The following is a 23,505-nucleotide window of genomic DNA, read 5'->3' as shown; positions in this document are numbered from 1 at the left end:
ATTTTGCACGAATTGCAAGAGATGTTTACAAGTCGACGGTTGAAGTGGAAGCTCGTATTGAGTTTGCTAGAGAATGATTTGCCAAGCCTTCGATAGCTCGACGCTGGTTCAAATCCGGCTCAAAGGACTTTTGCCAAATGCACATTTTATTGAATACTTGGAAAGTAAAATACTTGGAAAGTAAAATAACAGACAATTTATAATTATATTATATTTCATCACTGAAAATAGATGCCTTTTGCTTTGAGGCTGTGGCCACGTTATGTTTCTGTCCAACACCAATCTTCATTGGTTTCCTGTGAGGTGATTCGGATCCCCATCTCTTGCTATGAACTGGCAAAACAGCAGAATCCCCTTGACAATCTTGATTTCTCAAGGGAAATGAGAGAACAGTATACACCATCCAAGATATTAAAATATTGTCAAGGCCCAACACGGCTGAATACTCTGAGGAGATGGCCTGTGAGGCGCCGCCTTTCAACTTTTCTCCCTTAGTATGGTGGTCAGTAACATGCAGGAGACTGCAGAGGGGGTCATTTTTTTAATTGGGAACTGATGTGCTTTTACTCAATTCGGGAACGTCACAAGCCAAATTTGTAGTATTTTGCACGAATTGCAAGCGATGTTTGCATGTCGACGGTTGAAGTGGAAGCTCGAATTGAGCTTGCTAGAGACTGGTTTCCCAAGCCTCCGATAGCTCAGTTGGTAGAGCTGAGGACAGTAGTGGTAAAACAGGCATCCTTAGGTCGCTGGTTCAAATCCGGCTCAAAGGACTTTTGCCAAATGCACATTTTATTGAATACTTGGAAAGTAAAATACTTGGAAAGTAAAATAACAGACAATTTATAATTATATTATATTTCATCACTGAAAATAGATGCCTTTTGCTTTGAGGCTGTGACCACGTTATTTTTCTGTCCGACACCAATCTTCGTTGGTTTCCTGTGAGGTGTTTTGGATCCCCATCTCTTGCTATGAATTGACAAAACAGCAGAATCCCCTTGACAACCTTGATTTCTCAAGGGAAATGGGAGAGCACCATACACCATCCAAGATATTAAAATATTGTCAAGGCCGAACACTGATGAATACTCTGAGGAGATGGTCTGTGAGGCGCCGCCTTTCAACTTTTCCTCCTTAGTATGGTGGTCAGTAACATGCGGGAGACTGCGGAGGCGGTCATTTTTTTAATTGGGAACTGATGTGCTTTTACTCAATTCGGGAACCTCACAAGCCAAATTTGTAGTATTTTGCACGAATTGCAAGAGATGTTTGCATGTCGACGGTTGAAGTGGAAGCTCGAATTGAGCTTGCTTGAGGATGGTTTGCCAAGCCTTCGATAGCTCAGTTGGTAGAGCAGAGGACTGTAGTGATAAAACAGGCATCCTTAGGTCGCTGGTTCAAATCCAGATTGAAGGACTTTTGCCAAATGCAAATTTTATTGAATACTTGGAAAGTGAAATGCTTGGAAAATAAAATAACAGACAATTTATAATTATATTATATTTCATCACTGAAAATAGATGCCTTTTGCTTTGAGGCTGTGGCCACGTTATTTTTCTGTCCAACACGAATCTTCATTGGTTTCCTGTAAGGTGTTTTGGATCCCCATCTCTTGCTATGAACTGGCAAAACAGCAGAATCCCCTTGACAATCTTGATTTCTCAAGGGAAATGGGAGAACACTATACACCATCCAAGATATTAAAATATTGTCAAGGCCCAACACGGCTGAATACTCTGAGGAGATGGCCTGTGAGGCGCGCCTTTCAACTTTTCCCCCTTAGTATGGTGGTCATTAACATGCGGGAGACTGCGGAGGGGGTCATTTATTTAATCGGGAACTGATGTGCTTTTACTCAATTCGGGAACCTCACAAGCCAAATTTGTAGTATTTTGCACGAATTGCAAGAGATGTTTACAAGTCGACGGTTGAAGTGGAAGCTCGTATTGAGTTTGCTAGAGAATAATTTGCCAAGCCTTCGATAGCTCAGTTGGTAGAGCGGAGGACTGTAGTGGTAAAACAGGCATCCTTAGGTCGCTGGTTCAAATCCGGCTCGAAGGACTTTTGCCAAATGCAAATTTTATTGAATACTTGGAAAGTAAAATACTTGGAAAGTAAAATAACAGACAATTTATAATTATATTATATTTCATCACTGAAAATAGATGCCTTTTGCTTTGAGGCTGTGGCCACGTTATTTTTCTGTCCGACACCAATCTTCGTTGGTTTCCTGTGAGGTGTTTTGGATCCCGATCTCTTGCTATGAACTGACAAAACAGCAGAATCCCCTTGACAATCTTGATTTCTCAAGGGAAATGGGAGAACACCATACACCATCCAAGATATTAAAATATTGTCAAGGCCGAACACTGATGAATACTCTGAGGAGATGGCCTGTGAGGCGCCGCCTTTCAACTTTTCCTCCTTAGTATGGTGGTCAGTAACATGCGGGAGACTGCGGAGGCGGTCATTTTTTTAATTGGGAACTGATGTGCTTTTACTCAATTCGGGAACCTCACAAGCCAAATTTGTAGTATTTTGCACGAATTGCAAGAGATGTTTGCATGTCGACGGTTGAAGTGGAAGCTCGAATTGAGCTTGCTAGAGAATGATTTGCCAAGCCTTCGATAGCTCAGTTGGTAGAGGAGAGGACTGTAGTGGTAAAACAGGCATCCTTAGGTCGCTGGTTCAAATCCGGCTCGAAGGACTATTGCCAAATGCAAATTTTATTGAATACTTGGAAAGTAAAATACTTGGAAAATAACATAACAGACAATTCATAATTATATTATATTTCATCACTGAAAATAGATGCCTTTTGCTTTGAGGCTGTGGCCACATTATTTTTCTGTCCAACACCAATCTTCTTTGGTTTCCTGTGAGGTGTTTTTTTGATCCCCATCTCTTGCTATGAACTGGCAAAACAGCATAATCCCCTTGACAATCTTGATTTCTCAAGGAAAATGAGAGAACACTATACACCATCCAAGATATTAAAATATTGTCAAGGCCCAACGCGGCTGAATACTCTGAGGAGATGGCCTGTGAGGTGCCGCCTTTCAACTTTTCCCCCTTAGTATGGTGGTCAGTAACATGCGGGAGACTGCGGAGGGGGTCATTTTTTTAATTGGGAACTGATGTGCTTTTACTCAATTCGGGAACCTCACAAGCCAAATTTGTAGTATTTTGCACGAATTGCAAGAGATGTTTACAAGTCGACAGTTGAAGTGGAAGCTCGTATTGAGTTTGCTAGAGAATGATTTGCCAAGCCTTTGATAGCTCAGTTGGTAGAGCGGAGGACTGTAGTGGTACAACAGGCATCCTTAGGTCGCTGGTTCAAATCCGGCTCGAAGGACTATTGCCAAATGCAAATTTTATTGAATACTTGGAAAGTAAAATACTTGGAAAATAACATAACAGACAATTTATAATTATATTATATTTCATCACTGAAAATAGATGCCTTTTGCTTTGAGGCTGTGGCCACATCATTTTTCTGTCCAACACCAATCTTCTTTGGTTTCCTGTGAGGTGTTTTTTTGATCCACATCTCTTGCTATGAACTGGCAAAACAGCAGAATCCCCTTGACAATCTTGATTTCTCAAGGGAAATGAGAGAACACTATACACCATCCAAGATATTAAAATATTGTCAAGGCCCACCACGGCTGAATACTCTGAGGAGATGGCCTGTGAGGCGCGGCCTTTCAACTTTTCCCCCTTAGTATGGTGGTCAGAAACATGCGGGACACTGCGGAGGGGGTCATTTTTTTAATTGTGAACTGATGTGCGTTTACTCAATTCGGGAATCTCACAAGCCAAATTTGTAGTATTTTGCACGAATTGCAAGAGATGTTTGAATGTCGACGGTTGAAGTGGAAGCTCGTATTAAGCTTGCTAGAGACTGATTTGCCAAGCCTTCGATAGCTCAGTTGGTAGAGCAGAGGACGGTAGTGGTAAAACAGGCATCCTTAGGTCGCTGGTTCAAATCCAGATTGAAGGACTTTTGCCAAATGCAAATTTTATTGAATACTTGGAAAGTGAAATGCTTGGAAAATAAAATAACAGACAATTTATAATTATATTATATTTCATCACTGAAAATAGATGCCTTTTGCTTTGAGGCTGTGGCCACGTTATTTTTCTGTCCAACACGAATCTTCATTGGTTTCCTGTCAGGTGTTTTGGATCCCCATCTCTTGCTATGAACTGGCAAAACAGCAGAATCCCCTTGACAATCTTGATTTCTCAAGGGAAATGGGAGAACACTATACACCATCCAAGATATTAAAATATTGTCAAGGCCCAACACGGCTGAATACTCTGAGGAGATGGCCTGTGAGGCGCGCCTTTCAACTTTTCCCCCTTAGTATGGTGGTCATTAACATGCGGGAGACTGCGGAGGGGGTCATTTATTTAAGCGGGAACTGATGTGCTTTTACTCAATTCGGGAACCTCACAAGCCAAATTTGTAGTATTTTGCACGAATTGCAAGAGATGTTTACAAGTCGACGGTTGAAGTGGAAGCTCGTATTGAGTTTGCTAGAGACTGATCTGCCAAGCCTTCGATAGCTCAGTTGGTAGAGCGGAGGACTGTAGTGGTAAAACAGGCATCCTTAGGTCGCTGGTTCAAATCCGGCTCAAAAGACTTTTGCCAAATGCAAATTTTATTGAATACTTGGAAAGTAAAATACTTGGAAAGTAAAATAACAGACAATTTATAATTATATTATATTTCATCACTGAAAATAGATGCCTTTTGCTTTGAGGCTGTGACCATGTTATTTTTCTGTCCAACACGAATCTTCATTGGTTTCCTGTGAGGTGTTTTGGATCCCCATCTCTTGCTATGAACTGGCAAAACAGCAGAATCCCCTTGACAATCTTGATTTCTCAAGGGAAATGAGAGAACAGTATACACCATCCAAGATATTAAAATATTGTCAAGGCCCAACGCGGCTGAATACTCTGAGGAGATGGCCCGTGAGGTGCCGCTTTTCAACTTTTCCCCCTTAGTATGGTGGTCAGTAACATGCGGGAGACTGCGGAGGGGGTCATTTTTTTAATTGGGAACTGATGTGCTTTTACTCAATTCGGGAACCTCACAAGCCAAATTTGTAGTATTTTGCACAAATTGCAAGAGATGTTTACAAGTCGACGGTTGAAGTGGAAGCTCGTATTGAGTTTGCTAGAGTTGATTTGCCAAGCCTTCGATAGCTCAGTTGGTAGAGCGGAGGACTGTAGTGGTACAACAGGCATCCTTAGGTCGCTGGTTCAAATCCGGCTCGAAGGACTATTGCCAAATGCAAATTTTATTCAATACTTGGAAAGTAAAATACTTGGAAAATAACATAACAGACAATTTATAATTATATTATATTTCATCACTGAAAATAGATGTCTTTTGCTTTGAGGCTGTGGCCACATTATTTTTCTGTCCAACACCAATCTTCTTTGGTTTCCTGTGAGGTGTTTTTTTGATCCGCATCTCTTGCTATGAACTGGCAAAACAGCAGAATCCCCTTGACAATCTTGATTTCTCAAGGGAAATGAGAGAACACTATACACCATCCAAGATATTAAAATATTGTCAAGGCCCACCACGGCTGAATACTCTGAGGAGATGGCCTGTGAGGCGCGGCCTTTCAACTTTTCCCCCTTAGTATGGTGGTCAGTAACATGCGGGACACTGCGGAGGGGGTCATTTTTTTAATTGTGAACTGATGTGCGTTTACTCAATTCGGGAATCTCACAAGCCAAATTTGTAGTATTTTGCACGAATTGCAAGAGATGTTTGAATGTCGACGGTTGAAGTGGAAGCTCGTATTGAGCTTGCTAGAGACTGATTTGCCAAGCCTTCGATAGCTCAGTTGGTAGAGCAGAGGACGGTAGTGGTAAAACAGGCATCCTTAGGTCGCTGGTTCAAATCCGGCTCGAAGAACTTTTGCCAAATGCAAATTTTATTGAATACTTGGAAAGTAAAATACTTGGAAATTAAAATAACAGACAATTTATAATTATATTATATTTCATCACTGAAAATAGATGCCTTTTGCTTTGAGGCTGTGGACACGTTATGTTTCTGTCCAACACCAATCTTCATTGGTTTCCTGTGAGGTGATTCGGATCCCCATCTCTTGCTATGAACTGGCAAAACAGCAGAATCCCCTTGACAATCTTGATTTCTCAAGGGAAATGAGAGAACAGTATACACCATCCAAGATATTAAAATATTGTCAAGGCCCAACACGGCTGAATACTCTGAGGAGATGGCCTGTGAGGCGCCGCCTTTCAACTTTTCCCCCTTAGTATGGTGGTCATTAACATGCGGGAGACTGCGGAGGGGGTCATTTTTTTAATTGGGAACTGATGTGCTTTTACTCAATTCGGGAACCTCACAAGCCAAATTTGTAGTATTTTGCACGAATTGCAAGAGATGTTTATAAGTCGACGGTTGAAGTGGAAGCTCGTATTGAGTTTGCTAGAGAATGATTTGCCAAGCCTTCGAAAGCTCAGTTGGTAGAGCGGAGGACTGTAGTGGTAAAACAGGCATCCTTAGGTCGCTGGTTCAAATCCGGCTCAAAAGACTTTTGCCAAATGCAAATTTTATTGAATACTTGGAAAGTAAAATACTTGGAAAGTAAAATAACAGACAATTTATAATTATATTATATTTCATCACTGAAAATAGATGCCTTTTGCTTTGAGGCTGTGACCATGTTATTTTTCTGTCCAACACGAATCTTCATTGGTTTCCTGTGAGGTGTTTTGGATCCCCATCTCTTGCTATGAACTGGCAAAACAGCAGAATCCCCTTGACAATCTTGATTTCTCAAGGGAAATGAGAGAACACTATACACCATCCAAGATATTAAAATATTGTCAAGGCCCAACGCGGCTGAATACTCTGAGGAGATGGCCCGTGAGGTGCCGCTTTTCAACTTTTCCCCCTTAGTATGGTGGTCAGTAACATGCGGGAGACTGCGGAGGGGGTCATTTTTTTAATTGGGAACTGATGTGCTTTTACTCAATTCGGGAACCTCACAAGCCAAATTTGTAGTATTTTGCACAAATTGCAAGAGATGTTTACAAGTCGACGGTTGAAGTGGAAGCTCGTATTGAGTTTGCTAGAGTTGATTTGCCAAGCCTTCGATAGCTCAGTTGGTAGAGCGGAGGACTGTAGTGGTAAAACAGGCATCATTAGGTCGCTGGTTCAAATCCAGCTCAAAGGACTTTTGCCAAATGCACATTTTATTGAATACTTGGAAAGTAAAATACTTGGAAAGTAAAATAACAGACTATTTATAATTATATTATATTTCATCACTGAAAATAGATGCCTTTTGCTTTGAGGCTGTGGCCACGTTATTTTTCTGTCCAACACGAATCTTCATTGGTTTCCTGTCAGGTGTTTTGGATCCCCATCTCTTGCTATGAACTGGCAAAACAGTAGAATCCCCTTGACAATCTTGATTTCTCAAGGGAAATGAGAGAACACTATACACCATCCAAGATATTAAAATATTGAAGGCCCAACACGGCTGAATACTCTGAGGAGATGGCCTGTGAGGCGCCGCCTTTCAACTTTTCCCCCTTAGTATGGTGGTCATTAACATGTGGGAGACTGCGGAGGGGGTCATTTTTTTAATTGGGAACTGATGTGCTTTTACTCAATTCGGGAACCTCACAAGCCAAATTTGTAGTATTTTGCACGAATTGCAAGAGATGTTTATAAGTCGACGGTTGAAGTGGAAGCTCGTATTGAGTTTGCTAGAGAATGATTTGCCAAGCCTTCGGAAGCTCAGTTGGTAGAGCGGAGGACTGTAGTGGTAAAACAGGCATCCTTAGGTCGCTGGTTCAAATCCAGCTCGAATGACTTTTGCCAAATGCAAATTTTATTGAATACTTGGAAAGTAAAATACTTGGAAAATAAAATAACAGACAATTTATAATTATATTATATTTTTTCACTGAAAATTGATGCCTTTTGCTTTGAGGCTGTGGCCATGTTATGTTTCTGTCCAACACCAATCTTCATTGGTTTCCTGTGAGGTGTTTCGGATCCCCATCTCTTGCTATGAACTGGCAAAACAGCAGAATCCCCTTGACAATCTTGATTTCTCAAGGGAAATGAGAGAACAGTATACACCATCCAAGATATTAAAATATTGTCAAGGCCCAACACGGCTGAATACTCTGAGGAGATGGCCTGTGAGGCGCGCCTTTCAACTTTTCCCCCTTAGTATGGTGGTCAGTAACATGCGGGAGACTGCGGAGGGGGTCATTTTTTTAATTGGGAACTGATGTGCTTTTACTCAATTCGGGAACCTCACAAGCCAAATTTGTAGTATTTTGCACGAATTGCAAGAGATGTTTACAAGTCGACGGTTGAAGTGGAAGCTCGTATTGAGTTTGCTAGAGAATGATTTGCCAAGCCTTCGATAGCTCGTCGCTGGTTCAAATCCGGCTCAAAGGACTTTTGCCAAATGCACATTTTATTGAATACTTCGAAAGTAAAATACTTGGAAAGTAAAATAACAGACAATTTATAATTATATTATATTTCATCACTGAAAATAGATGCCTTTTGCTTTGAGGCTGTGGCCACGTTATGTTTCTGTCCAACACCAATCTTCATTGGTTTCCTGTGAGGTGATTCGGATCCCCATCTCTTGCTATGAACTGGCAAAACAGCAGAATCCCCTTGACAATCTTGATTTCTCAAGGGAAATGAGAGAACAGTATACACCATCCAAGATATTAAAATATTGTCAAGGCCCAACACGGCTGAATACTCTGAGGAGATGGCCTGTGAGGCGCCGCCTTTCAACTTTTCCCCCTTAGTATGGTGGTCATTAACATGCGGGAGACTGCGGAGGGGGTCATTTTTTTAATTGGGAACTGATGTGCTTTTACTCAATTCGGGAACCTCACAAGCCAAATTTGTAGTATTTTGCACGAATTGCAAGAGATGTTTATAAGTCGACGGTTGAAGTGGAAGCTCGTATTGAGTTTGCTAGAGAATGATTTGCCAAGCCTTCGAAAGCTCAGTTGGTAGAGCGGAGGACTGTAGTGGTAAAACAGGCATCCTTAGGTCGCTGGTTCAAATTCGGCTCGAAAGACTTTTGCCAAATGCAAATTTTATTGAATACTTGGAAAGTAAAATACTTGGAAAGTAAAATAACAGACAATTTATAATTATATTATATTTCATCACTGAAAATAGATGCCTTTTGCTTTGAGGCTGTGGCCACGTTATGTTTCTGTCCAACACGAATCTTCATTGGTTTCATGTGAGGTGTTTTGGATCCCCATCTCTTGCTATGAACTGGCAAAACAGCAGAATCCCCTTGACAATCTTGATTTCTCAAGGGAAATGAGAGAACACTATACACCATCCAAGATATTAAAATATTGTCAAGGCCCAACACGGCTGAATACTCTGAGGAGATGGCCTGTGAGGCGCCGCCTTTCAACTTTTCCCACTTAGTATGGTGGTCAGTAACATGCGGGAGACTGCGGAGGGGGTCATTTTTTTAATTGTGAACTGATGTGCTTTTACTCAATTCGGGAATCTCACAAGCCAAATTTGTAGTATTTTGCACGAATTGCAAGAGATGTTTGAATGTCGACGGTTGAAGTGGAAGCTCGTATTGAGCTTGCTAGAGACTGATTTGCCAAGCCTTCGATAGCTCAGTTGGTAGAGCAGAGGACTGTAGTGATAAAACAGGCATCCTTAGGTCACTGGTTCAAATCCAGATTGAAGGACTTTTGCCAAATGCAAATTTTATTGAATACTTGGAAAGTGAAATGCTTGGAAAATAAAATAACAGACAATTTATAATTATATTATATTTCATCACTGAAAATAGTTGCCTTTTGCTTTGAGGCTGTGGCCACGTTATTTTTCTGTCCAACACGAATCTTCATTGGTTTCCTCTCAGGTGTTTTGGATCCCCATCTCTTGCTATGAACTGGCAAAACAGCAGAATCCCCTTGACAATCTTGATTTCTCAAGGGAAATGGGAGAACACTATACACCATCCAAGATATTAAAATATTGTCAAGGCCCAACACGGCTGAATAGTCTGAGGAGATGGCCTGTGAGGCGCGCCTTTCAACTTTTCCCCCTTAGTATGGTGGTCATTAACATGCGGGAGACTGCGGAGGGGGTCATTTATTTAATCGGGAACTGATGTGCTTTTACTCAATTCGGGAACCTCACAAGCCAAATTTGTAGTATTTTGCACGAATTGCAAGAGATGTTTACAAGTCGACGGTTGAAGTGGAAGCTCGTATTGAGTTTGCTAGAGAATAATTTGCCAAGTATTCGATAGCTCAGTTGGTAGAGCGGAGGACTGTAGTGGTAAAACAGGCATCCTTAGGTCGCTGGTTCAAATCCGGCTCGAAGGACTTTCGCCAAATGCAAATTTTATTGAATACTTGGAAAGTAAAATACTTGGAAAGTAAAATAACAGACAATTTATAATTATATTATATTTAATCACTGAAAATAGATGCCTTTTGCTTTGAGGCTGTGGCCACGTTATTTTTCTGTCCGACACCAATCTTCGTTAGTTTCCTGTGAGGTGTTTTGGATCCCCATCTCTTGCTATGAACTGACAAAACAGCAGAATCCCCTTGACAATCTTGATTTCTCAAGGGAAATGGGAGAACACCATACACCATCCAAGATATTAAAATATTGTCAAGGCCGAACACTGATGAATACTCTGAGGAGATGGCCTGTGAGGCGCCGCCTTTCAACTTTTCCTCCTTAGTATGGTGGTCAGTAACATGCGGGAGACTGCGGAGGCGGTCATTTTTTTAATTGGGAACTGATGTGCTTTTACTCAATTCGGGAACCTCACAAGCCAAATTTGTAGTATTTTGCACGAATTGCAAGAGATGTTTGCATGTCGACGGTTGAAGTGGAAGCTCGAATTGAGCTTGCTAGAAAACGGTTTGCCAAGCCTTCGATAGCTCAGTTGGTAGAGGAGAGGACTGTAGTGGTAAAACAGGCATCCTTAGGTCGCTGGTTCAAATCCGGCTCGAAGGACTATTGCCAAATGCAAATTTTATTGAATACTTGGAAAGTGAAATGCTTGGAAAATAAAATAACAGACAATTTATAATTATATTATATTTCATCACTGAAAATAGTTGCCTTTTGCTTTGAGGCTGTGGCCACGTTATTTTTCTGTCCAACACGAATCTTCATTGGTTTCCTCTCAGGTGTTTTGGATCCCCATCTCTTGCTATGAACTGGCAAAACAGCAGAATCCCCTTGACAATCTTGATTTCTCAAGGGAAATGGGAGAACACTATACACCATCCAAGATATTAAAATATTGTCAAGGCCCAACACGGCTGAATAGTCTGAGGAGATGGCCTGTGAGGCGCGCCTTTCAACTTTTCCCCCTTAGTATGGTGGTCATTAACATGCGGGAGACTGCGGAGGGGGTCATTTATTTAATCGGGAACTGATGTGCTTTTACTCAATTCGGGAACCTCACAAGCCAAATTTGTAGTATTTTGCACGAATTGCAAGAGATGTTTACAAGTCGACGGTTGAAGTGGAAGCTCGTATTGAGTTTGCTAGAGAATAATTTGCCAAGTATTCGATAGCTCAGTTGGTAGAGCGGAGGACTGTAGTGGTAAAACAGGCATCCTTAGGTCGCTGGTTCAAATCCGGCTCGAAGGACTTTCGCCAAATGCAAATTTTATTGAATACTTGGAAAGTAAAATACTTGGAAAGTAAAATAACAGACAATTTATAATTATATTATATTTAATCACTGAAAATAGATGCCTTTTGCTTTGAGGCTGTGGCCACGTTATTTTTCTGTCCGACACCAATCTTCGTTAGTTTCCTGTGAGGTGTTTTGGATCCCCATCTCTTGCTATGAACTGACAAAACAGCAGAATCCCCTTGACAATCTTGATTTCTCAAGGGAAATGGGAGAACACCATACACCATCCAAGATATTAAAATATTGTCAAGGCCGAACACTGATGAATACTCTGAGGAGATGGCCTGTGAGGCGCCGCCTTTCAACTTTTCCTCCTTAGTATGGTGGTCAGTAACATGCGGGAGACTGCGGAGGCGGTCATTTTTTTAATTGGGAACTGATGTGCTTTTACTCAATTCGGGAACCTCACAAGCCAAATTTGTAGTATTTTGCACGAATTGCAAGAGATGTTTGCATGTCGACGGTTGAAGTGGAAGCTCGAATTGAGCTTGCTAGAAAACGGTTTGCCAAGCCTTCGATAGCTCAGTTGGTAGAGGAGAGGACTGTAGTGGTAAAACAGGCATCCTTAGGTCGCTGGTTCAAATCCGGCTCGAAGGACTATTGCCAAATGCAAATTTTATTGAATACTTGGAAAGTAAAATACTTGGAAAATAACATAACAGACAATTTATAATTATATTATATTTCATCACTGAAAATAGATGCCTTTTGCTTTGAGGCTGTGGCCACATTATTTTTCTGTCCAACACCAATCTTCTTTGGTTTCCTGTGAGGTGTTTTTTTGATCCCCATCTCTTGCTATGAACTGGCAAAACAGCATAATCCCCTTGACAATCTTGATTTCTCAAGGAAAATGAGAGAACACTATACACCATCCAAGATATTAAAATATTGTCAAGGCCCAACGCGGCTGAATACTCTGAGGAGATGGCCTGTGAGGTGCCGCCTTTCAACTTTTCCCCCTTAGTATGGTGGTCAGTAACATGCGGGAGACTGCGGAGGGGGTCATTTTTTTAATTGGGAACTGATGTGCTTTTACTCAATTCTGGAACCTCACAAGCCAAATTTGTAGTATTTTGCACGAATTGCAAGAGATGTTTACAAGTCGACGGTTGAAGTGGAAGCTCGTATTGAGTTTGCTAGAGAATGATTTGCCAAGCCTTTGATAGCTCAGTTGGTAGAGGAGAGGACTGTAGTGGTACAACAGGCATTCTTAGGTCGCTGGTTCAAATCCGGCTCGAAGGACTATTGCCAAATGCAAATTTTATTGAATACTTGGAAAGTAAAATACTTGGAAAATAACATAACAGACAATTTATAATTATATTATATTTCATCACTGAAAATAGATGCCTTTTGCTTTGAGGCTGTGGCCACATTATTTTTCTGTCCAACACCAATCTTCTTTGGTTTCCTGTGAGGTGTTTTTTTGATCCGCATCTCTTGCGATGAACTGGCAAAACAGCAGAATCCCCTTGACAATCTTGATTTCTCAAGGGAAATGAGAGAACACTATACACCATCCAAGATATTAAAATATTGTCAAGGCCCACCACGGCTGAATACTCTGAGGAGATGGCATGTGAGGCGCGGCCTTTCAACTTTTCCCCCTTAGTATGGTGGTCAGTAACATGCGGGACACTGCGGAGGGGGTCATTTTTTTAATTGTGAACTGATGTGCGTTTACTCAATTCGGGAATCTCACAAGCCAAATTTGTAGTATTTTGCACGAATTGCAAGAGATGTTTGAATGTCGACGGTTGAAGTGGAAGCTCGTATTGAGCTTGCTAGAGACTGATTTGCCAAGCCTTCGATAGCTCAGTTGGTAGAGCAGAGGACGGTAGTGGTAAAACAGGCATCCTTAGGTCGCTGGTTCAAATCCAGAGTGAAGGACTTTTGCCAAATGCAAATTTTATTGAATACTTGGAAAGTGAAATGCTTGGAAAATAAAATAACAGACAATTTATAATTATATTATATTTCATCACTGAAAATAGATGCCTTTTGCTTTGAGGCTGTGGCCACGTTATTTTTCTGTCCAACACGAATCTTCATTGGTTTCCTGTCAGGTGTTTTGGATCCCCATCTCTTGCTATGAACTGGCAAAACAGCAGAATCCCCTTGACAATCTTGATTTCTCAAGGGAAATGGGATAACACTATACACCATCCAAGGTATTAAAATATTGTCAAGGCCCAACACGGCTGAATACTCTGAGGAGATGGCCTGTGAGGCGCGCCTTTCAACTTTTCCCCCTTAGTATGGTGGTCATTAACATGCGGGAGACTGCGGAGGGGGTCATTTATTTAAGCGGGAACTGATGTGCTTTTACTCAATTCGGGAACCTCACAAGCCAAATTTGTAGTATTTTGCACGAATTGCAAGAGATGTTTACAAGTCGACGGTTGAAGTGGAAGCTCGTATTGAGTTTGCTAGTGACTGATTTGCCAAGCCTTCGATAGCTCAGTTGGTAGAGCAGAGGATGGTAGTGGTAAAACAGGCATCCTTAGGTCGCTGGTTCAAATCCGGCTCAAAAGACTTTTGCCAAATGCAAATTTTATTGAATACTTGGAAAGTAAAATACTTGGAAAGTAAAATAACAGACAATTTATAATTATATTATATTTCATCACTGAAAATAGATGCCTTTTGCTTTGAGGCTGTGACCATGTTATTTTTCTGTCCAACACGAATCTTCATTGGTTTCCTGTGAGGTGTTTTGGATCCCCATCTCTTGCTATGAACTGGCAAAACAGCAGAATCCCCTTGACAATCTTGATTTCTCAAGGGAAATGAGAGAACACTATACACCATCCAAGATATTAAAATATTGTCAAGGCCCAACGCGGCTGAATACTCTGAGGAGATGGCCCGTGAGGTGCCGCTTTTCAACTTTTCCCCCATAGTATGGTGGTCAGTAACATGCGGGAGACTGCGGAGGGGGTCATTTTTTTAATTGGGAACTGATGTGCTTTTACTCAATTCGGGAACCTCACAAGCCAAATTTGTAGTATTTTGCAAAAATTGCAAGAGATGTTTACAAGTCGACGGTTGAAGTGGAAGCTCGTATTGAGTTTGCTAGAGTTGATTTGCCAAGCCTTCGATAGCTCAGTTGGTAGAGCGGAGGACTGTAGTGGTAAAACAGGCATCATTAGGTCGCTGGTTCAAATCCAGCTCAAAGGACTTTTGCCAAATGCACATTTTATTGAATAATTGGAAAGTAAAATACTTGGAAAGTAAAATAACAGACTATTTATAATTATATTATATTTCATCACTGAAAATAGATGCCTTTTGCTTTGAGGCTGTGGCCACGTTATTTTTCTGTCCAACACGAATCTTCATTGGTTTCCTGTCAGGTGTTTTGGATCCCCATCTCTTGCTATGAACTGGCAAAACAGTAGAATCCCCTTGACAATCTTGATTTCTCAAGGGAAATGAGAGAACACTATACACCATCAAAGATATTAAAATATTGAAGGCCCAACACGGCTGAATACTCTGAGGAGATGGCCTGTGAGGCGCCGCCTTTCAACTTTTCCCCCTTAGTATGGTGGTCATTAACATGTGGGAGACTGCGGAGGGGGTCATTTTTTTAATTGGGAACTGATGTGCTTTTACTCAATTCGGGAACCTCACAAGCCAAATTTGTAGTATTTTGCACGAATTGCAAGAGATGTTTACAAGTCGACGGTTGAAGTGGAAGCTCGTATTGAGTTTGCTAGAGAGCAATTTGCCAAGCCTTCGATAGCTCAGTTGGTAGAGCGGAGGACTGTAGTAGTAAAACAGGCATCCTTAGGTCGCTGGTTCAAATCCGGCTCGAAGAACTTTTGCCAAATGCAAATTTTATTGAATACTTGGAAAGTAAAATACTTGGAAAATAAAATAACAGACAATTTATAATTATATTATATTTCATCACTGAAAATAGATGCCTTTTGCTTTGAGGCTGTGGACACGTTATGTTTCTGTCCAACACCAATCTTCATTGGTTTCCTGTGAGGTGATTCAGATCCCCATCTCTTGCTATGAACTGGCAAAACAGCAGAATCCCCTTGACAATCTTGATTTCTCAAGGGAAATGAGAGAACAGTATACACCATCCAAGATATTAAAATATTGTCAAGGCCCAACACGGCTGAATACTCTGAGGAGATGGCCTGTGAGGCGCCGCCTTTCAACTTTTCCCCCTTAGTATGGTGGTCAGTAACATGCGGGAGACTGCGGAGGGGGTCATTTTTTAAATTGGCAACTGATGTGCTTTTACTCAATTCGGGAACGTCACAAGCCAAATTTGTAGTATTTTGCACCAATTGCAAGAGATGTTTACAAGTCGACGGTTGAAGTGGAAGCTCGTATTGAGTTTGCTAGAGAATGATTTGTCAAGCCTTCGATAGCTCAGTTGGTAGAGCGGAGGACTGTAGTGGTAAAACAGGCATCCTTAGGTCGCTGGTTCAAATTCGGCTCGAAGGTCTTTTGCCAAATGCACATTTTATTGAATACTTGGAAAGTAAAATACTTGGAAAGTAAAATAACAGACAATTTATAATTATATTATATTTCATCACTGAAAATAGATGCCTTTTGCTTTGAGGCTGTGGCCACGTTATTTTTCTGTCCGACACCAATCTTCGTTGGTTTCCTGTGAGGTATTTTGGATCCCCATCTCTTGTTATGAACTGACAAACAGCAGAATCCCCTTGACAATCTTGATTTCTCAAGGGAAATGGGAGAACACTATACACCATCCAAGATATTAAAATATTGTCAAGGCCGAACACTGATGAATACTCTGAGGAGATGGCCTGTGAGGCGCCGCCTTTCAACTTTTCCTCCTTTGTATGGTGGTCAGTAACATGCGGGAGACTGCGGAGGGGGTCATTTTTTTAATTGTGAACTGATGTCCTTTTACTCAATTCGGGAACCTCACAAGCCAAATTTGTAGTATTTTGCACGAATTGCAAGAGATGTTTGAATGTCGACGGTTGAAGTGGAAGCTCGTATTGAGCTTGCTAGAGACTGATTTTTCAAGCCTTCGATAGCTCAGTTGGTAGTGGTAAAACAGGCATCCTTAGGTCGCTGGTTCAAATCCGGCTCGAAGGACTTTTGCCAAATGCACATTTTATTGAATACTTGGAAAGTAAAATACTTGGAAAGTAAAATAACAGACAATTTATAATTATATTATATTTCATCACTGAAAATAGATGCCTTTTGCTTTGAGGCTGTGACCACGTTATTTTTCTGTCCAACACAAATCTTCATTGGTTTCCTGTGAGGTGTTTTGGATCCCCATCTCTTGCTATGAACTGGCAAAACAGCATAATCCCCTTGACAATCTTGATTTCTCAAGGAAAATGAGAGAACACTATACACCATCCAAGATATTAAAATATTGTCAAGGCCCAACGCGGCTGAATACTCTGAGGAGATGGCCTGTGAGGTGCCGCCTTTCAACTTTTCCCCCTTAGTATGGTGGTCAGTAACATGCGGGAGACTGAGGAGGGGGTCATTTTTTTAATTGGGAACTGATGTGCTTTTACTCAATTCGGGAACCTCACAAGCCAAATTTGTAGTATTTTGCACGAATTGCAAGAGATGTTTACAAGTCGACGGTTGAAGTGGAAGCTCGTATTGAGTTTGCTAGAGAATGATTTGCCAAGCCTTCGATAGCTCAGTTGGTAGAGCGGAGGACTGTAGTAGTAAAACAGGCATCCTTAGGTCGCTGGTTCAAATCCGGCTCGAAGAACTTTTGCCAAATGCAAATTTTATTGAATACTTGGAAAGTAAAATACTTGGAAAATAAAATAACAGACAATTTATAATTATATTATATTTCATCACTGAAAATAGATGCCTTTTGCTTTGAGGCTGTGGACACGTTATGTTTCTGTCCAACACCAATCTTCATTGGTTTCCTGTGAGGTGATTCGGATCCCCATCTCTTGCTATGAACTGGCAAAACAGCAGAATCCCCTTGACAATCTTGATTTCTCAAGGGAAATGAGAGAACAGTATACACCATCCAAGATATTAAAATATTGTCAAGGCCCAACACGGCTGAATACTCTGAGGAGATGGCCTGTGAGGCGCCGCCTTTCAACTTTTCCCCCTTAGTATGGTGGTCAGTAACATGCGGGAGACTGCGGAGGGGGTCATTTTTTTAATTGGGAACTGATGTGCTTTTACTCAATTCGGGAACGTCACAAGCCAAATTTGTAGTATTTTGCACCAATTGCAAGAGATGTTTACAAGTCGACGGTTGAAGTGGAAGCTCGTATTGAGTTTGCTAGAGAGCAATTTGTCAAGCCTTCGATAGCTCAGTTGGTAGAGCGGAGGACTGTAGTGGTAAAACAGGCATCCTTAGGTCGCTGGTTCAAATTCGGCTCGAAGGTCTTTTGCCAAATGCACATTTTATTGAATACTTGGAAAGTAAAATACTTGGAAAGTAAAATAACAGACAATTTATAATTATATTATATTTCATCACTGAAAATAGATGCCTTTTGCTTTGAGGCTGTGGCCACGTTATTTTTCTGTCCGACACCAATCTTCGTTGGTTTCCTGTGAGGTATTTTGGATCCCCATCTCTTGCTATGAACTGACAAAACAGCAGAATCCCCTTGACAATCTTGATTTCTCAAGGGAAATGGGAGAACACTATACACCATCCAAGATATTAAAATATTGTCAAGGCCGAACACTGATGAATACTCTGAGGAGATGGCCTGTGAGGCGCCGCCTTTCAACTTTTCCTCCTTTGTATGGTGGTCAGTAACATGCGGGAGACTGCGGAGGGGGTCATTTTTTTAATTGTGAACTGATGTGCTTTTACTCAATTCGGGAACCTCACACGCCAAATTTGTAGTATTTTGCACGAATTGCAAGAGATGTTTGAATGTCGACGGTTGAAGTGGAAGCTCGTATTGAGCTTGCTAGAGACTGATTTTTCAAGCCTTCGATAGCTCAGTTGGTAGAGCGGAGCACTGTAGTGGTAAAACAGGCATCCTTAGGTCGCTGGTTCAAATCCGGCTCGAAGGACTTTTGCCAAATGCACATTTTATTGAATACTTGGAAAGTAAAATACTTGGAAAGTAAAATAACAGACAATTTATAATTATATTATATTTCATCACTGAAAATAGATGCCTTTTGCTTTGAGGCTGTGACCACGTTATTTTTCTGTCCAACAGAAATCTTCATTGGTTTCCTGTGAGGTGTTTTGGATCCCCATCTCTTGCTATGAACTGGCAAAACAGCATAATCCCCTTGACAATCTTGATTTCTCAAGGAAAATGAGAGAACACTATACACCATCCAAGATATTAAAATATTGTCAAGGCCCAACGCGGCTGAATACTCTGAGGAGATGGCCTGTGAGGTGCCGCCTTTCAACTTTTCCCCCTTAGTATGGTGGTCAGTAACATGCGGGAGACTGAGGAGGGGGTCATTTTTTTAATTGGGAACTGATGTGCTTTTACTCAATTCGGGAACCTCACAAGCCAAATTTGTAGTATTTTGCACGAATTGCAAGAGATGTTTACAAGTCGACGGTTGAAGTGGAAGCTCGTATTGAGTTTGCTAGAGAATGATTTGCCAAGCCTTCGATAGCTCAGTTGGTAGAGCGGAGGACTGTAGTGGTACAACAGGCATCCTTAGGTCGCTGGTTCAAATCCGGCTCGAAGGACTTTTGCCAAATGCAAATTTTATTGAATACTTGGAAAGTAAAATACTTGGAAAGTAAAATAACAGACAATTTATAATTATATTATATTTCATCACTGAAAATAGATGCCTTTTGCTTTGAGGCTGTGGCCACGTTATGTTTCTGTCCAACACGAATCTTCATTGGTTTCATGTGAGGTGTTTTGGATCCCCATCTCTTGCTATGAACTGGCAAAACAGCAGAATCCCTTGACAATCTGGATTTCTCAAGGGAAATGAGAGAACACTATACACCATCCAAGATATTAAAATATTGTCAAGGCCCAACACGGCTGAATACTCTGAGGAGATGGCCTGTGAGGCGCCGCCTTTCAACTTTTCCCCCTTAGTATGGTGGTCAGTAACATGCGGGAGACTGCGGAGGGGGTCATTTTTTTAATTGTGAACTGATGTGCTTTTACTCTATTCGGGAATCTCACAAGCCAAATTTGTAGTATTTTGCACGAATTGCAAGAGATGTTTGAATGTCGACGGTTGAAGTGGAAGCTCGTATTGAGCTTGCTAGAAACTGATTTGCCAAGCCTTCGATAGCTCAGTTGGTAGAGCAGAGGACTGTAGTGGTAAAACAGGCATCCTTAGGTCGCTGGTTCAAATCCAGATTGAAGGACTTTTGCCAAATGCAAATTTTATTGAATACTTGGAAAGTGAAATGCTTGGAAAATAAAATAACAGACAATTTATAATTATATTATATTTCATCACTGAAAATAGATGCCTTTTGCTTTGAGGCTGTGGCCACGTTATTTTTCTGTCCAACACGAATCTTCATTGGTTTCCTGTCAGGTGTTTTGGATGGATCCCCATCTCTTGCTATGAACTGGCAAAACAGCAGAATCCCCTTGACAATCTTGATTTCTCAAGGGAAATGGGAGAACACCATACACCATCCAAGATATTAAAATATTGTCAAGGCCGAACACTGATGAATACTCTGAGGAGATGGCCTGTGAGGCGCCGCCTTTCAACTTTTCCTCCTTAGTATGGTGGTCAGTAACATGCGGGAGACTGCGGAGGCGGTCATTTTTTTAATTGGGAACTGATGTGCTTTTACTCAATTCGGGAACCTCACAAGCCAAATTTGTAGTATTTTGCACGAATTGCAAGAGATGTTTGCATGTCGACGGTTGAAGTGGAAGCTCGAATTGAGCTTGCTAGAGAACGGTTTGCCAAGCCTTCGATAGCTCAGTTGGTAGAGGAGAGCACTGTAGTGGTAAAACAGGCATCCTTAAATCGCTGGTTCAAATCCGGCTCGAAGGACTATTGCCAAATGCAAATTTTATTGAATACTTGGAAAGTAAAATACTTGGAAAATAACATAACAGACAATTTATAATTATATTATATTTCATCACTGAAAATAGATGCCTTTTGCTTTGAGGCTGTGGCCACATTATTTTTCTGTCCAACACCAATCTTCTTTGGTTTCCTGTGAGGTGTTTTTTTGATCCCCATCTCTTGCTATGAACTGGCAAAACAGCATAATCCCCTTGACAATCTTGATTTCTCAAGGAAAATGAGAGAACACTATACACCATCCAAGATATTAAAATATTGTCAAGGCCCAACGCGGCTGAATACTCTGAGGAGATGGCCTGTGAGGTGCCGCCTTTCAACTTTTCCCCCTTAGTATGGTGGTCAGTAACATGCGGGAGACTGCGGAGGGGGTCATTTTTTTAATTGTGAACTGATGTGCTTTTACTCAATTCGGGAACCTCACAAGCCAAATTTGTAGTATTTTGCACGAATTGCAAGAGATGTTTACAAGTCGACGGTTGAAGTGGAAGCTCGTATTGAGTTTGCTAGAGAATGATGTGCCAATCCTTCGATAGCTCAGTTGGTAGAGTGGAGGACTGTAGTGGTACAACAGGCATCCTTAGGTCCCTGGTTCAAATCCGGATTGAAGGACTTTTGCCAAATGCAAATTTTATTGAATACTTGGAAAGTAAAATACTTGGAAAGTAAAATAACAGACAATTTATAATTGTATTATATTTCATCACTGAAAATAGATGCCTTTTGCTTTGAGGCTGTGGCCAAGTTATGTTTCTGTCCAACACGAATCTTCATTGGTTTCATGTGAGGTGTTTTGGATCCCCATCTCTTGCTATGAACTGGCAAAACAGCAGAATCCCCTTGACAATCTTGATTTCTCAAGGGAAATGAGAAAACACTATACACCATCCAAGATATTAAAATATTGTCAAGGCCCAACACGGCTGAATACTCTGAGGAGATGGCCTGTGAGGCGCCGCCTTTCAACTTTTCCCCCTTAGTATGGTGGTCAGTAACATGCGGGAGACTGCGGAGGGGGTCATTTTTTTAATTGTGAACTGATGTGCTTTTACTCAATTCGGGAACCTCACAAGCCAAATTTGTAGTATTTTGCACGAATTGCAAGAGATGTTTGAATGTCGACGGTTGAAGTGGAAGCTCGTATTGAGCTTGCTAGAGACTGATTTGCCAAGCCTTATATAGCTCAGTTGATAGAGCAGAGGACTGTAGTGGTAAAACAGGCATCCTTAGGTCGCTGGTTCAAATCCAGATTGAAGGACTTTTGCCAAATGCAAATTTTATTGAATACTTGGAAAGTAAAATGCTTGGAAAATAAAATAACAGACAATTTATAATTATATTATATTTCATCACTGAAAATAGATGCCTTTTGCTTTGAGGCTGTGGCCACGTTATTTTTCTGTCCAACACGAATCTTCATTGGTTTCCTGTCAGGTGTTTTGGATCCCCATCTCTTGCTATGAACTGGCAAAACAGCAGAATCCCCTTGACAATCTTGATTTCTCAAGGGAAATGGGAGAACACTATACACCATCCAAGATATTAAAATATTGTCAAGGCCGAACACTGATGAATACTCTGAGGAGATGGCCTGTGAGGCGCCGCCTTTCAACTTTTCCTCCTTAGTATGGTGGTCAGTAACATGCGGGAGACTGCGGAGGGGGTCATTTTTTTAATTGTGAACTGATGTGCTTTTACTCAATTCGGGAACCTCACAAGCCAAATTTGTAGTATTTTGCACGAATTGCAAGAGATGTTTATAAGTCGATGGTAGAAGTGGAAGCTTGTATTGAGTTTGCTAGAGAATGATTTGCCAAGCCTTCCATAGCTCAGTTGGTAGAGCTGAGGACTGTAGTGGTACAACAGGCATCCTTAGGTCGCTGGTTCAAATCCGGCTCGAAGGACTTTTGCCAAATGCAAATTTTATTGAATACTTGGAAAGTAAAATACTTGGAAAGTAAAATAACAGACAATTTATAATTATATTATATTTCATCACTGAAAATAGATGCCTTTTGCTTTGAGGCTGTGGCCACGTTATGTTTCTGTCCAACACAAATCTTCATTGGTTTCATGTGAGGTGTTTTGGATCCCCATCTCTTGCTATGAACTGGCAAAACAGCAGAATCCCCTTGACAATCTTGATTTCTCAAGGGAAATGGGAGAACACTATACACCATCCAAGATATTAAAATATTGTCAAGGCCCAACACGGCTGAATACTCTGCGGAGATGGCATGTGAGGCGCCGCCTTTCAACTTTTCCCCCTTAGTATGGTGGTCAGTAACATGCGGGAGACTGCGGAGGGGGTCATTTTTTTTAATTTTGAACTGATGTGCTTTTGCTCAATTCGGGAACCTCACAAGCCAAATTTGTAGTATTTTGCACGAATTGCAAGAGATGTTTGAATGTCGACGGTTGAAGTGGAAGCTCGTATTGAGCTTGCTAGAGACTGATTTGCCAAGCCTTCGATAGCTCAGTTGGTAGAGCAGAGGACTGTAGTGGTGAAACAGGCATCCTTAGGTCGCTGGTTCAAATACAGATTGAAGGACTTTTGCCAAATGCAAATTTTATTGAATACTTGGAAAGTAAAATGCTTGGAAAATAAAATAACAGACAATTTATAATTATATTATATTTCATCACTGAAAATAGATGCCTTTTGCTTTGAGGCTGTGGCCACGTTATGTTTCTGTCCGACACCAATCTTCGTTGGTTTCCTGTGAGGTGT

At 41.1% G+C, this 23,505-nt stretch overlaps 4 non-coding genes across 4 annotated transcripts; all 4 read left to right on the top strand.

Moving 5' to 3' along the window:
• Positions 1–1,978: 1,978 nt before the first annotated feature.
• TRNAY-GUA (transfer RNA tyrosine (anticodon GUA)) lies at positions 1,979–2,064 on the top strand. The gene is given in 2 exon segments: positions 1,979–2,015; positions 2,029–2,064. It is a non-coding gene; the product is annotated as a tRNA-Tyr (tRNA).
• Positions 2,065–3,272: 1,208 nt separating this feature from the next.
• TRNAY-GUA (transfer RNA tyrosine (anticodon GUA)) lies at positions 3,273–3,358 on the top strand. Its single transcript is given in 2 exon segments — positions 3,273–3,309; positions 3,323–3,358. It is a non-coding gene; the product is annotated as a tRNA-Tyr (tRNA).
• Positions 3,359–5,210: 1,852 nt separating this feature from the next.
• Positions 5,211–5,296, top strand: TRNAY-GUA (transfer RNA tyrosine (anticodon GUA)). Its single transcript is given in 2 exon segments — positions 5,211–5,247; positions 5,261–5,296. It is a non-coding gene; the product is annotated as a tRNA-Tyr (tRNA).
• A 14,061-nt stretch (positions 5,297–19,357) lies between these two features.
• TRNAY-GUA (transfer RNA tyrosine (anticodon GUA)) lies at positions 19,358–19,443 on the top strand. The gene is given in 2 exon segments: positions 19,358–19,394; positions 19,408–19,443. It is a non-coding gene; the product is annotated as a tRNA-Tyr (tRNA).
• Positions 19,444–23,505: the final 4,062 nt, after the last annotated feature.

This window comes from Ambystoma mexicanum, chromosome 1p, assembly GCF_040938575.1.
Source record: "Ambystoma mexicanum isolate Mex_15411 chromosome 1p, UKY_AmexF1_1, whole genome shotgun sequence".
Lineage (NCBI taxonomy): Eukaryota > Metazoa > Chordata > Amphibia > Caudata > Ambystomatidae > Ambystoma > Ambystoma mexicanum.
Note: the sequence above shows the minus strand (reverse complement) of the source record. Positions and strands in the feature narration are given on the sequence as shown.